The following is a 7,274-nucleotide window of genomic DNA, read 5'->3' as shown; positions in this document are numbered from 1 at the left end:
GAGGTAAGGTACAGAGACAGCCAGGAGGTTTGTCTAGAAGCAACCACCTTTGAAAGAAAGCGTAATAGCTCACTGATTGAGCACTTTTGTGTCGAAGATGAATGGGCTAGGCAATCTGCCAAAGCTGTGGGATGTAAAAATGCATCGGTAGAGAAGCGTTCCACCTAGAGGGAAGCATCCATGCAAGCAGTGGTAGATGAAGCGGAAGCAAGAATGTCGGCTTGAGTAACACAAACATTGGTGAGAATCCAATCCCATTAGAACCTAAGGGTTCCTCCACAAAGTTCATCCACAGAGGGTGAGTCAGGGCCTAAGATCAGGCCGAAAGGCATAGTCGATGGACAACAGGTGAATATTTCTGTACTGCCCCTTGTTCATCCCGAGGGACGGAGGAGTCTAGGTTAGCCAAAAGATGGTTATCAGTTCAAGGATGCTAGGTGCCCCTACCTTTTCAGGGTAAGAAAGGGTAGATAAAATGCCCCGAGCCAATGTTCAAGTACCAAGCGCTACGACACTGAAGTAACCTATGCCATACACCTAGGAAAAGCTCGAACAACCTTCAACAAAAGGGTACCTGTACCCAAAACTGGCACAGGTGGGTAGTTAAAGAATACCTAGGTGTGTGAGAGAACTCTCTCTAAGGAACTCAGTAAAATAGACCCGTAACTTCGGAGAAGGGGTGCCTCCTCACAAAGGGGGTCACAGTGACCAGGCTCGAGTGACTGTTTACCAAAAGCACAGGTCTTCGCAAAGTCATCAGACCATGTATGGGGGCTAACGCCTGCCCAATGCTAGAAGGTCAAGGAAGTTGGTGACCTGACGACACGAGAGCCGGTGACCAAAGCCCTGGTGAACGACAGCCATAACTATAACGGTCCTAAGGTAGCAAAATTCCTTGTTGGGTAAGTTTCGACCTGCACGAAAGGCGTAACGATCTGGACACTGTCTCGGAGAGAGGCTCAGTGAAATAGACATGTCTATGAAGATGCGGACTACCTGTGCCTTGACAGAAACACCCGATGAAGCTTCACTGTTCCCTAAGGTTGGCTTTGGGCCTTTCCCATATAGCTTAGGTGGAGGGCAAAGAAGTCCTCCTTCTGGGGGGGCCCAAGCCATCAATGAGATGCCATTCTCAAAGAGCTAGAATTATAACCTTGTGTCAAGACCTACGGGCTAAGGGACAGTCTCAGGTAGACAGTTTCTATGGGGCGTAGGCTTCCCAAAAGGTAATGAACACGTGCAAAGGTTTCCTCGGGCCAGATGGAGATTGGCCCTTGAGTGCAAAGCTAGAAGGAAGCTTGATTCCAAGACCCACCCATCGAGTAGAGACGAAAGTCGACCTTAGTGATCCGACGGTGATGAGTGGAAGGGCCGTCGCTCAACTGATAAAAGTTACTTTAGGGATGACAGGCTGATCTTCCCCAAAAGCTCACATCGAGGAGAAGGTTTGGCACCTCGATGTAAGCTCTTCGACACCTGGGGCTATAGTATGTTCCAAGGGTTGGGTTGTTCGCCTATTAAAGTGGTACATGAGCTGGGTTCAGAACGTCGTGAGATAGTTCGGTCTATATCCAGTGTGGTTGTTCGAGCATTGAGAGGACCTTTCCTTAGTACGAGAGGATTAGGAAGGACACACCTCTGGTGCACCAGTTATCGTGCCCACAATAAATGCTAGGTAGCCAAGTACCGAGTAGATAACTGCTGAAAGCATCTAAGTATTAAGCTCACCCTAAGATGAGTGCTCTCCTAATACAACTTCCTCAGAGCTTCCAGTAGCACAGCCAAGACAGCGATGGGTTTTCTGCCTATGCGGGGGTGGAGCGACAGAATTTTTGAGAATTCAAGAGAAGATCATGGCGAGATGAGCCACTTATCATTACGATAGGTGTCAAGTGGAAGTGCAGTGATGTATGCAGCTGAGGCATCCTAACAGACCAGTAGACTTGAATCATGTTCCTACATGACCCGATCAATTCGATCACACACTTGCCATCTATTTTCATTGTTCAACTTTTTGAGAACATGAAAAAACCATTGTTCTACTATTTGACAACATGAAAAAATCAAAAGTTCTGCCTTCCTTCTCCATCTATCCAAAGGATGGAAAGGCAGAGGCCTTTGGTGTCCACTCCAATCAAGAATTGGGGCCTCACAATCACTAGCCAATATGCTTTTCTCTCATGCCTGTCTTTGTTCATGGTTCGATATTCTAGTGTCCTAGGCTTAGAGGAACCACACCAATCCATCCCAAACTTGGTGGTTAAACTTTACTACAATGACGATACTATAGGGGAGGTCCTGCGGAAAAATAGCTTGATGCTAGGATGATAAAAAGCTTAACACCTTTCATTCTTATTAGTTTATTTTTTCAATATGGAAAAAAAAAATGAAAAATGAAAAGGTCGTCTTATTCAAAACCCCAATTATGAAATTCCTTCTATCCTACTTCTCTCGCACCGTTCTTATATAGAAAGAGGCGCTTTCACATCTTCTTAACCCGAAAGGACTGGGGAGAGGAAAGGTTCCTTTTTTACGGTATTCCCGGGAACAAATCCAGTGGAGACAGGGTGGGGCCTGTAGTTTAGAGGATTAGAGCATGTGGCTACAAACCACGATGTCGGGGGTTTGAATCCCTCCTCGCCCACAACCTGCCAAAAAAGGAAGGGCCTTTCCCTTTAGGGGTAGGAAAATCATGATCGGGATTGTGGACCCCAAGCTACGGAATTTGGGTGTAGGTCTTTTGTCGAAATGGAATGGCCTTACTGTTTCTTTTTATTTATCATTAATGGTGGATAAATTAAATATAGTATGCCTGGCCCAAAGCCCGAATCGGCATCCTTTTTTGTTTTACACCCTGTAATTCTTCCTTAGCCAGTCTGGGGCAGAATAGTAGAGAGCGTACAAGTATTAGCAGCATGGTAAAAATGCATTCCTCGTCATTAATATGTTTGCTCATAGTAATTGTGGCCTACCAGGCGAATCGATGACTGCATCTTTGATGCACTTGCTAGTACATATGAGAATTCTTAATTGGATAGTTGTAAATAGCCTAGACTGTGGAACGAACGATTATCCCAGACCTACACGGAGGTATTGATGGCGATTCTCAAATATTGTACAACAGAATGTGATACGATGAGATAGAATGCAATAGAAACAAATACACAGGGAACGAGTTACCTACTCTTAATAGTAAAAGCGAACCCTTTCATGCTGAATTCTTTTAATTCAAAATGAATCAAATCTCCCCACGTAGGATTTGAACCTATGAACAGTCAGTTAATAGTCGACTGCTCTACCACTGAGCTATTGAGGAACAATAGGAGATTAGATCTCGGAGAGTTCAATTCCCGTTCTCAACCTATGACCAATATGAGCTCAAAGTTTCCTTTGTAACTCCTAGAACTTCTTCGTAGTGGCTCTGTTCCATGCCTCATTTCATAGGGAACCCAAAAATGGATCTATTTCATAATATTCCATCCATATCCCAATTCCATTCATTTAATATCCCTTTGGTGTCATTGAGATAAAAGATGTCGTTTCTAGTCTATCTCTTTCTATTTCTATATATATATGGAAAGTTTAAAAATCATCATATAATAATCTAGAAATTGCAATAGAAAAGAAAAAAAGGAGGTTTGTGATGATTTTTAAATCTTTTATACTAGGTAATCTAGTATCCTTATGCATGAAGATAATCAATTCTATCGTTGTGGTCAGACTCTATTATGGATTTCTGACCACATTCACCATAAGGCCCTCTTATCTCTTCCTCTTCGAGGTCACGTTATGGAAGAAGGAGAAGAAGGAACAGAGAAGAAAGTATCAGCAACAACCTATTTTATTACGGGACAACTCATGATGTTCATATCGATCTATTATATGCCTCTGCATTTAGCATTGGGTAGACCTCATACAATAACTGTCCTAGCTCTACCGTATCTTTTATTTAATTTCTTATGGAACAATCACAAATATTTTTTTGATTATGGATCTACTAACAGAAATTCAATGCGTAATCTTAGCATTCAATGTGTATTCATGAATAATCTCATTTTTAAATTATTCAACCATTTCATTTTACCAAGTTCAATGATAGTCAGATTAGTCAACATTTATATGTTTCGATGCAACAACAAGATGTTATTTGTAACAAGTAGTTTTGTTGGTTGGTTACTTGGTCACATTTTATTCATGAAATGGGTTAGATTGGTATTAGTCTGGATACAGCAAAATAATTCTATTAGATCTAATGTACTTATTAGATCTAATGAGTACCTTGTGTCAGAATTGAGAAATTCTATGGCTCGAATCTTTAGTATTCTCTTTTTTATTACATGTGTCTACTATTAAGGCAGAATACCATCACCCATTGTCACATATGGAAATATGAAATTCAGATTCACGTAAGAAGTCATGGAGCTGAAAGAATCACTAATGAAATACCGCATCTAGAAGCCCATTTACTCTGAAATTTAGACAAAAATGGAATTGTGATGTTGGGGTCTTTGGCATTCAGGTAAATTAACGCCCTAGATTATGAAAGAATCATCGTATGCTCCAGAAGATAGATTATTATGAGCCATCCTTGGCATTCAGATATCCACTTCAAAGGAAGCTTGTCTAAAGTTACCGATCAGTGGTAGAGGTTGAGTTATTGATGTGAGAAGGATCTAGAAAATAAAGGGGTTCTAATTATAATCCAGAAATGATTCATGTATATATTTCACAAAAGCGTGAAATTAAAGTGGGGGATAAAGTAGCTAGAAGGCTTGGAAATAAGGGTATCATTTCAAAATTTTACCTGGACAAGATATGCCTTATTCGCAAGATGGAAGATCCGTTGATATGGTCCTCAACCCATTAGGAGTACCCTCACGCATGAATGTAGGCCAGATATATGAATGCTCTCTAGGGTTGGCGGGAAGTCTGCTAGATAGACATTATCGAATAGAACCTTTAATGAGAGATATGAACAAGAGGCTTTGAGAAAACTAGTTTTTCTGAATTATATGAAGCCAATAAGTAAACAGCGAATCCATGGGTATTTGAACCCAAGTATCCGGGAAAAAGCAGAATATTTGATGGAAGAACGTGGGATCCTTTTGAACAACCTGTTATAATAGGAAATCCTTATATCTTGAAATTAATTCATAAAGCTGATGATAAAATACATGGACGTTCTAGCGGACATTATGCACTTGTTACACTACAACCACTTAGAGGAAGGGCCAAGCAAGGGGGGCAGCGGGTAGGAGAAATGGAAGTTTGGGCTCTAGAAGGATCTGGTTTTGCCCATATTTTACAAGAGATGCTTACTTATAAATCTGATCATATTAAAGCTCGCCAAGAAGTACTTGGTACTATAATCATTGGAGGAATAATACCTAAACCGGATGATGCTCCATAATCTTTTTGATTGCTCATTCGAGAATTACGATCTTTGGCTCTGGAATTGAATCATGTCCTTATATCTAAGAAAAACTTACAGATTAATAGGAAGGACGCTTAATCATAATGAATCATAATTTTTCTTCTATGATCGATCGGTATAAACATCAATAACTTCAAATTGGATCAGTTTCTCCTCAATAAATAAGTGCTTGGGCCAAAAAATTCCTACCAAATGGAGAGATAATTGGAGAGGTGACAAAATCCTACACTTTTCCTAACAAAACAAATAAACCAGAAAAAGATGGATTATGTTGTCAAAGAATTTTTGGGCCTATAAAAAGTGGGATTTGTGTTTGTAGAAATTACCGAGTAATCAGAGATGAAAAAGAAGAATCGAAATTTTGTGGATTTACGAATTATTATGGATTATTCGTTGGTAGAATGGAAAGAATTAGGGGAAAAAGGCCCCACAGGTAATGAATGGGAAGATCAAAAAGTAGGGGATGAAGAAGGGATGTTTTGGTTAGACACATGGAATTAGCTAAGAATTTTATTCGAACAAATATAGAACCTAAGTGGATGGTTTTATGTCTATTATTAGTTCTTCCTCCCGAGTTAAAACCTATTATTCAGATAGATGGGGGTAAACTAATGAGCTCGGATATTAATGAACTCTTTAGAAGAATTATCTATCAGAACAATACTCTTATCGATCTATTAACTACAAGTCAATCTACACCAGGGGAATTAGTAATGTGTCAGGAGAAATTGGTACAAGAAGGCATGGATAAGCTTCTTGATAATGGAATCCATAGACAACCAATGAGCGACGGTCATAATAAGCCTTACAAGTTGTTTTCAGATCCAATTGAAGGCAAAGAAGGAAGATTTTGTGAGACTTTGCTTGGCAAACGTGTTGATTATTTTGGGCATTTTGTCATTGTCATTGGTCCTTCACTTTCATTACATCAATGTGGATTGCTTCGCCAAATAGCAATAGTACTTTTCCAAGCATTTATAATTCGTGGTTCAATTAGACAATAGCTGGAATCGAACATAGAAGTTGCTAAATAAGAGTAAAATGTGGGAAAAAATGCCGGTTGTATGGGAAATACTTCAGGAATCCCCGTATTGCTAAATAGGGTACCCACTGTGCATAGAGTAGGCATACAGGCCTTCCAACCCATTTTTGTCGAAGGACATGCTATTTGTTTACATCCATTAGTTTGTAGGGCATTCAATGAAGACTTTGATTGGGATCAAGTGGCTGTTCATGCACCCTTATCTTTGGAGGCTCGTTACTTATGTTTTCTCATACGAATCCTTTGTCACCAGCTATTGGAGATTCCATTTCCGTACCAACTTAAGATATGCTTATTGGGCTCTATGTTTTAACGAGTGGGAATCGCTGCGATATTTGTGCAAATAGGTATAATCAATGGAATCACAAAAATTATCAAAATGGAAGAACTGACGATAATAAGTATACGAAAGAAAAAAAAAACCCATTTTCGTAATTCCTATGATGCAATTGAAGCTTACCGGCAGAAAAGAATCCATTTAGATAGTCCTTTGTGGCTCCGGTGGCAATTAGATCAATACGTTATTACTTCAAGAGAAGCTCCCCTCGAAGTTCACTACGAACCTTTAGGTACCTATCATGAGATTTATGGGCCCTATCTAATAGTAAGAAGCATAAAAAAATAAATTCTTTGTATATGTTTGAACCACTGTTGGTCATATTTCTCTTTATCGAGAAATTGAAGAAGCTATACAAGGTTTTTGCCTAGCCTGCTCATATGATACCTAATAATATGGTGTCCAAGCTTAGTAATTCGATGACACCTATGTGAATTCAGGTCTTTCAGGTTCAAGTAAGA

At 39.9% G+C, this 7,274-nt stretch overlaps 3 pseudogenes; all 3 read left to right on the top strand.

Moving 5' to 3' along the window:
- Window positions 1-3,643: 3,643 nt before the first annotated feature.
- Window positions 3,644-4,380, top strand: LOC125418609 (uncharacterized mitochondrial protein AtMg00370-like; annotated as a pseudogene).
- A 2-nt stretch (window positions 4,381-4,382) lies between these two features.
- LOC132800198 (DNA-directed RNA polymerase subunit beta-like) lies at window positions 4,383-5,512 on the top strand (annotated as a pseudogene).
- Window positions 5,513-6,147: 635 nt separating this feature from the next.
- LOC132800182 (DNA-directed RNA polymerase subunit beta'-like) lies at window positions 6,148-6,761 on the top strand (annotated as a pseudogene).
- The last annotated feature ends 513 nt before the right edge of the window (window positions 6,762-7,274 follow it).

The sequence above is a fragment of the Ziziphus jujuba genome, chromosome 12, assembly GCF_031755915.1.
Source record: "Ziziphus jujuba cultivar Dongzao chromosome 12, ASM3175591v1".
Classification (NCBI taxonomy): Eukaryota; Viridiplantae; Streptophyta; class Magnoliopsida; order Rosales; family Rhamnaceae; genus Ziziphus; species Ziziphus jujuba.
This window is presented reverse-complemented; position numbering and strand designations above follow the sequence as displayed.